This window comes from Meriones unguiculatus, chromosome 5 (genome assembly GCF_030254825.1).
Source record: "Meriones unguiculatus strain TT.TT164.6M chromosome 5, Bangor_MerUng_6.1, whole genome shotgun sequence".
Classification (NCBI taxonomy): domain Eukaryota; kingdom Metazoa; phylum Chordata; class Mammalia; order Rodentia; family Muridae; genus Meriones; species Meriones unguiculatus.
This window is the reverse complement of record NC_083353.1, coordinates 42,249,799-42,256,651: the sequence shown is the minus strand read 5'-3', so window position 1 is coordinate 42,256,651 and position 6,853 is coordinate 42,249,799.

Genomic DNA, 6,853 nt, shown 5'->3' with positions numbered 1-6,853 from the left:
GATGACAGTTTGGACTTTTCTTTGTGTGCTAAATAATGTCTTAAGTAAGGAAAAGCTGGTGACAGTAGACCACAATGTTTCAGGTACTTTGTTAATTGCAGAGCTACCGAAAATTCTCCTGTGGGTCTGCTAGATCATCTGTGGGTAAAGGTGATTGCCACATACGCTTGGTGACCTGAATTTATTTCCAAAACCCATGTAAAGGTTTAAAAAAAAGTGACTCCAGAGTTTTGCTTTGACTTCCTCCACATGTGCACTAAAGAAAACTCTCTGACCTGTTGTGACAATGCCCTTAGTTCTTTGTTCACTCAAAATGGGTCTGATAATTCGTGCTTTTTAGCATTTTATATTTCCCCTGGGCTTCTGAAGGATCTGAAATGTGGATTCCTTGTCCCACCTCCACCCCAAGAGCATCTGGTTTAATGTTCTCACTTCATACATTAGATACTTAATAAAAGCAAGCTGACGGTGTAGTTTAGGGCTATTCGTAAGCAACCTTCTTACACTGCTCTCTGGTTTTCTCATTGAGTGCTTGACCCACTCTCACTGCCATGTGATTCTTTGCATTGGGTGTATTTTTTATCCTCCGTGTAAATAACAGTGTGGTCTGGCCAGTTCTGATGGTCTGTCACATTGATGTCAATGTAGAGTATATCAGCTATGCTGTGCCCATGACATTTCCTTTGATTTACACTTTGAATCTTGGTGTTTTTACTGAGCAAGTAAGATGTCTTAAGTAGGTAAGTCTATTAAATACCCTAGTAAATTTGTTTCTAAAAGAAAGCAGCTTAAGGAATGACCTGCTTTCAAACATCACTGTTTGAGGACTGGCACAAAGGCTTAGTGGGTAATGGTGGCTGATAACCTGAAGCTGCAACTCGTGTTAAAGTGAAAAGAGAAAAAGTCCTGGTGACCTCCACACAAGCTGTGGCATGCATGTGCACAATAATTTGAATTTGAGGTTTGGGGTTAGTGCACATGTATATTCTTTAATGGTCTCTGGTCCTTTTAAGTCTAAAGTAAGATGACATACCATAATGTTTGAGTGGACTCATAAACTTTTGGAAATCTGTTCTTTTAATGTAGGTCTTAGATTTTGAAATAATGTTGATAGGCATCTTTACTGTGTTTGAGCCATCTCAGTGGCCCAAGTTTGCCAAGTCTTTTTAGGTCCACCACATTGGGGGTTAAGATTAAGAATTGCCGTGGATCACACAACCATTGTTTATATATGCTAGGCCATGTACTCTGATTTCGCTACATCCCAACCCTTACCAAGTACTGGGGTTAAAGGTGTGAACTACCACTTCCAGCTTTACTTTTTGCCCCCTTTTTGGCCTTTCTAATAAATTTGGTGCCTTGCAGCCAGGTGTGTTAGTACACACCTTTAATCCCAGCAGTCTTGTTAGGGGCCAGCCTGGTCTACAAAATAATTTCTAGGACAGCCAGGGCTATTATACAGAGAAACCCTGTCTCAAAAGAATCAAGACATTCGATATTTGTGCCTTATAGGTATTTGTGTCAAGGTCAGAGGACAATTTGGGATTATATATTTTTTTTTAATAATATCTCATGAAAGTGTCATCATTGGTCTTTTTTATTTTTTACAGATTGACTAGAATGTAGATTTTAGTTTTTGTGATCCTTATAAATATTGGAAATATTAGGACATTGTCTTAATGGAAAATGGCATAGTGGCGCTCACCTGTAATTCCAGCACTCAAGGAAGCAGAGGCAGGTGGATCGCTGTGAGTTGAAGGTCAACCTGGTCTACAAAGCTAGTCCAGGACAGCCAAGGCTACAGAGAAGAAACCTGTCTCAAAAAACAAATTAAGACTAGAATGTAGGCTGAAGAGAGATGGCTCATTCACATCTTGTTTTTGCAAAGGACCTGAGTTCAGTTCCTAGTTGGCCATTGATGGATGCTCAGGGCAGCTTAGTACTACCTGTTAATTCCATCTTCACAGGACGTGATACTCCCTTCTGACGTGGACCTTACGTGCAGGTGCATGTTGCTATTAAAAAAATCCAACAACAAAAATACAACCACCAGAGTCTTGAAATGGCAGCTACAAAAACCCTGTGCCTAGCATATTAGGCCACACCACTGGACAGGTTTGTGTTGAAATGCATGAAAGACTGTTCAAAGTTAAGACCCCTGTAGTATTAGGTCTTGTTTGGGAAGAATCTAGCCACAATGCTTCAGTCCCCCCCACCCCCCTGCCTTCATAGCCTGTACCATCTTTAGCATGTAGCAGTTGTAGAGCAGGAGGTTGGAAGCTTTGGTTTTTCTATTCCTGATAAAGTTCAAAGAAGTGTCCACCCAGCTGGATGTGGAAAACGGCATTTTCTAGCATTTAGTTCAGGTATATACAACAGTAAAGAAAACTATGGTATGGTAACTTGCCTTTTTTTGAGACAGGGTTTCTCTGTATAGCCCTCACTGTCTTAGAACTCCCTCTACAACAGGCAGCGTTCTAACACACAGGTCCACCTGCCTCTGCCGAGTGCTGGGATCAAAGGTATACACCACCATGTCTGGCTTCAGGGTACCAAGTTTGAGCCCAGAAGAGCTGAATAGAGAGACTGTCTCTTTCCTCCAAAGGTACTGCTCACGTTCTGCATATATGCAGGTGAAACACCCATTAAAACAAAAACTGCAGCCTGGCAATGGTGACACCTTTAATCCTTTGGAGGCGGAGGCAGGTGGATCTCAAGAGTTTGAGGTCAGCCAGGACTACACAGTCTTTGCAACTACTGGAGGTGGTGGTGTGTGCCTTTCAGAACAGAGCGGGTGAGGTGAGTGTGAGTTTGAGACTGTCTTGGTCTAGGTAAGTTGCAGGTTGAGCCAAGGATACATAAGACCCTTTTCTCAACCAAAAATGCGGGGATGGAGAGACCAGCAGTTAACAGAACTTGCTCCTGTAGAGGATCTGCGTTTGGGATTCCGGTTCCAGCATCAGCATAGCTGTAATGTCAATTACCTTTAACCCCATTTCCAGAGGGTCTAATGCTCTCTTCTGGCCTCCTTGGCACCAGCCCATGGTATTTTTCATGTATGCAGCCAAAAATTTTAAATCACATTTCTATACAGCCTGACTGCCCTGCCTTCCCCAGCATGTGGGAGGCAGAAGTTTAAGGTTAGCTTGGGCTACGTAACAAGACCCTGCCTCAAAATGAAAAAGGTGAGATGGCTCAGAAGGGAAAGACTGATCTGAGTTTGATTCTGAAGGAGAACTGATGACTAAGTTGTTGCTATGAATCACATAAAGCCTACCTACATGCCTTGGTTGCAGTGATGGACATCATGACATTGGTTCCATCCAAAACACATACATTGTATTTTCTGAAGTTCCAGGCAGCATTACAAGAGGTTTTTGGCCGGTGCAGCAGGCTCTTGGAGCTGCTGAGTACAAGCATCAGAAATCCAAGATTAGAAATTGAGTGCCATCTGGGCCAGGAGTGAAAAACTGTAAAATGGAGTTGCACTAGAAATGTATGTGTATAAGGGGTATATACGAATATCATCATGTTTAGACTTGGGATTGATGCCCTGAGATATATTGCAAGACTAAAGTATTGAATGTTCCCCAACACCAGATACTCAAATGTCTGAAAAACATCGGGTGCCCACCACAGATCTGACTTGGAGTTCTTGGTATGCTGAAGAGGAAAGCATGTGTGACTTTCCTTAGGGTGATATGGACAATTTAGCTTCACCCTGGGTATGGCACCAGGGACATTGTCATAACTCCAACCCAAGTCTAGCATGGTGAACCAATGAGCTTATTACAGAAGCATGGGTGGGTCAGCGGCTTCTGCATTGAAAAGTTGAGCCCAGCTTGTGTTACAACTCATGAAAACACATCCCTGCAGCTCCCTGCACAACTTGAAGGTAACTAGTCTTGGAGTGTCTGTTTCCTTCAGATACTCGTTTTTTTTTTCCAACTTTGGGGAACAAAGAGGCCTTGAAGCTTGTAACTTGCTGAGCTTTTGAACTTTGTTTCTTTAGCTTTCTGAGTTTTAGGAGCTTCCTTTCAGCAGGGAATGTTGTCAGGACAGCTACATGGCAACATTTTGCCTCTAGTTTTCCAGTATTTGGTATACAGAGTGGTTGGTTGCTTGTTCTACAAACCATAGTCAAAGCTTCCAAGTATGTAGCCTGTGTGGGTCCAAAGCAAAGATCCTAGCATAAGGAGTGGTTGGTATTATTACCCCTGTCTTGAAATTGGAAATCAAACACTTGGAATTGGAAATCAAACACTTGGCTTAAAATGTTTCAAAGTAGATTTTTGAGCCATTAGTAATTTATAGGTCTTTAGTTACACCTACAAAGTCCCTTTTGATGTGTACGGTAACAGTTTTTAGGCTCAGGGGATAAGGGTGTGGGCATCTTTGAGGGCTGTTTTGATGCTTTTTTTTTTTTTTTTTAACCACACCTCCAGTACATTCTAGGTAGAGGAAAGAACAGTATTTGAGGTCCATAGAGTGCAGGACACAAAGTCATTGGCAAAAGCATATTCTGACTTATGGGTCAGGTGGAGTTAGGGAATATACTTTTTTATTTTGTTTTTCTGAGTCAGGGTTTCTCTGAGTAGCCTTGGCTGTCCTGGACTAACTTTGTAGACCAGGCTGGCCTCAAATACACAATGATCCACCTCCTCTGCCTCCCTGAGTGCTGGGATTGCAGGCATGTGCCACCACACCTGGCTTGGGGAATATTTTTTAACTTGGAAGTGTTCTTTCAACCAATTCAGTGTACTACATTTTTCTACCCCGCTTCTGGCATAGATGACAAAATAAGGCTTTTCTCTTAAGTTGGTTGAATTTACAATATTGTATTGTCCCAAATCAGGATTATTATTATTTTTATTTTTTATTAATGTATTCCATATGTATGGGTGTTAATCTAGGGGACTATCGGGCAGTTTGTAGAAAGCAGTTTTTCCATCATGTGAATTTCAGCATATGACCTCAGGTTATCAGGCTTGCTGGTAATCAGCTCCACTCTTTGAAGTGTGAACTGGGTGTGGTGGTGTACCAAGTGTTCCAACACTTATGAGACTGATGTAGTATAAGCATAGGTCAGCCTATTATATGTATCTAGAGCTTGTTTTCAAAAGGGGGAATGAAGAAGATGGCTCAGGTTAAGAGCACTGGCTGCACTTCCAGAGGTCCAGACTTCAATTCTCAGCAACCACATGGTGGCTCACAACCATCCATAATGAGATCTGGTGCCCTCTTCTGGCATGCAGGTGTACATGCAGACAACACTGTATACATTTAAAGAAAAAAAAAAAAAAATTAACCAAAACCAAGCCCAAACCAATCTAGGTCTAGTGGTTGCACACCTGTAGTCCCAACACCGGAGAATCAGAGGCAGGAAGATCAGAGCTCTAGGTCATCCTCAGCTACAAGGCAAGTTTCAGTTCAACCTGGGTTACTTTCTGAGAGCCTGGATGAAAACAAAACCAAGTATTTTGAAGCCAGGTGTGAGGGCACAAGTCTTTAATTTGAGGCTAACCTGATCTACAAATGGAGTTCCAGGCCAGCAGAACAACATAGTGAAACTCCTCACCCCTGTCCCCACAATTCTTTTTTTTTTTTTTTTTTCCATACAGTGTTTCTCTGTAGCCTTGACTGTCCTGGACTGGCTTTGAACTCATAGCAATCTACCTGCCCCTGCCTCCCAGAGTCCTGGGATCACAGGTGTGTGACATCACGCCCAGCTTGAGACTTTCATTTCTTTATCCAAGTTGGTTTTCCTAATTAGGGTTACCTCACAGGATAGCCAAAGGGACAGAAAGGGAAAAAGGATAAACTTTTTTTTTTTTAATGTGCTAGGCATTTAACCTATGTTCATTTTACGAAGTGAAGCAGTGCTTATCTCCTTGACTTCATTTCCATAAACTCTCCCTACCCCCTTCAAACTTATGGATAACTGAAAAAAAAAGGCCAAATAAACTCTATAAATCTCTATATGTAAAAGGTCACAGTGCTTTAGAAATGCAGAAATTAAAGGCTAAGGCAAAAATCTTGGAGCTCCTGGCCCAAAGCACCACTGGCCATCATTTGACCACATCCTCACACCTAGTTGCAAGAAGTGGGAATTCAGATTCTAGCAGGGTGGCCATCTGCCCACTTATTCTAAGTATCTGTCCGAGCCTGTTTGATCCTGAACTCCTAGTCCATAACTTTCCCTGAGATCCTGTGTACTGACTGATGGCTGAATCTAATGGTCGAGTGGTCAGGAGCAGGGAAAGCCGATATAGTGGACTGACCATGGTCCAGATGCATAACCAAAACGTCTGCTGAATGTACAGCCAAAACAAATGGTTTCCCTCACCTACACCTGACTGCAATGCCACTCTGGTTTTTACCGTTATAAACGCTATATTCCTGAGCTTTCATGCAGAGTGCTTTGGGACAAGAGCCCGCCGCCACTTGGTGGCTAATAAGGAACTCCAAATTGACAATGTGTGGGGAAAGGCCGGATTCGTTGGCTCAGACGGTTCTTTCACGATCACATTCATCTCAATTTCTTGGGAACAGTTACTTTTAATAAAGTATGATTACACATGTTTCTTAAAAGGAGGAAAGAGGACTGTAGTCTCAGGCACTGTCCAGCTCCAAATAAATGACAGGAAGACGTGAAGAAGCCTCCCGGGAAGCCAGTTTTGCTCCACTGGCTCCCCACGCAGCGCCGCGTCCGGAGGCGTGCCAGGGATCCGGTTCCATGCAGCTGACGTTACTCCACTCAGGGCCTGTGAATTCAGTGCATTCAGAGATGTGGAGGAGTCATTTTCAAAAATGTCACTCGCTGTCGTTAGGACATAGGCAGGCTAGCCTCTGA